The sequence below is a fragment of the Pseudophryne corroboree genome, chromosome 3 (assembly GCF_028390025.1).
Source record: "Pseudophryne corroboree isolate aPseCor3 chromosome 3, aPseCor3.hap2, whole genome shotgun sequence".
NCBI classification, from domain to species: Eukaryota; Metazoa; Chordata; class Amphibia; order Anura; family Myobatrachidae; genus Pseudophryne; species Pseudophryne corroboree.
In genome coordinates this window covers 145,362,905-145,364,009 of record NC_086446.1, presented here as the reverse complement: position 1 = coordinate 145,364,009, position 1,105 = coordinate 145,362,905, and the positions used below count along the sequence as shown (strand labels likewise).

At 50.1% G+C, this 1,105-nt stretch overlaps 1 non-coding gene across 1 annotated transcript; it reads left to right on the top strand.

Moving 5' to 3' along the window:
• Positions 1–683: 683 nt before the first annotated feature.
• On the top strand, positions 684–849 carry LOC134898912 (U1 spliceosomal RNA). Its single transcript, XR_010172601.1, has one exon. It is a non-coding gene; the product is annotated as a U1 spliceosomal RNA (small nuclear RNA).
• Positions 850–1,105: the final 256 nt, after the last annotated feature.

Genomic DNA, 1,105 nt, shown 5'->3' with positions numbered 1-1,105 from the left:
TATACACATTCAGGTACCTTACTCAGACCGGCAATTGCGTCGGCCTGGGTGTGTATGTGTAGTGCTGTAGCGGCATGGACGGATACCCTAGATAAGGATACTATTTTATTGCCCCTGGGGCATATAAGAGATGCTGTCCTATATATGTGTGTATGCAAACTACAGGTGGTGCTGCATGGCTCACACCCTTTTACTTGTCTTGTAGAGCAACTCTGGAGCTGTTACTGGGTCCAGCTGCTGCAAGAAATCAGCTTGAATGCTTCAGGGGCTGGGGCATGGCCAACATGAGCCCCACACTGATGGGGGTGTATAAAGCGATCTAGGGGTCATCCAAGCGCAACCCCACAAAGGCCGCCATGCCCTGCGCGACCATTTTCTCTTTTCATATGCAGACGAGGGTTGCAGCCAACTATACCCATTGCTTGGATGACATCACCATATGCGAATCCATCTGCTGCAGGCCTTCCCCCAGGAATGCTTGCACTAGTTGTTGCATTTGGTTTGTTGTTTGGGGGGTGCTTCAGTATTAGGCAGCCTTCTGCCCTCACACATTCGTCTGAAAATGTGTTCTCCCTGCAGTTGTTGTCCCCAGATGAGAGTTCCCTTGTGCTGCCTCAGTTGAATCTCCTTTACTTGACGGAGGTGTGCCTGAGCAGCGGCCCTCCCCAGCCCTTTCTCAAATCATACTTATTTTGCTTAGGTGATACCATGGTCATGAAGATTGTTTTCCCAGGGTGAGGTTCATTCATTGCATTCTGGGTATGCTGACCTCTGTGATTTCCCCAAATGTGGGAATCTCGACTGCATAATTTGTGGTAGGGGGGGGGACTGCATTTGTGCTTTCCCCTGGTTGGCTCTGGTATAATTTAGATCTCATTGTCTCAGGTCTCTCTCCAGCCTAGTTTGCTGTCTGTTTCCACTTCTCTTTTCTTGAGCCCCTCCCTTCTATGCCCTTGCGCACTATCCTGACTTCTCCCGTCTGCTTACTTTGTGCCTTCCAACGCACAATGCGAACTACAGGTGGTGTTGCAGGGCCCACACCCTTTTATTTGCCTTACAGAGCAGCTCTGGAGCTGTTACAGTGCCCAGCTGCTGCAAGAAATCA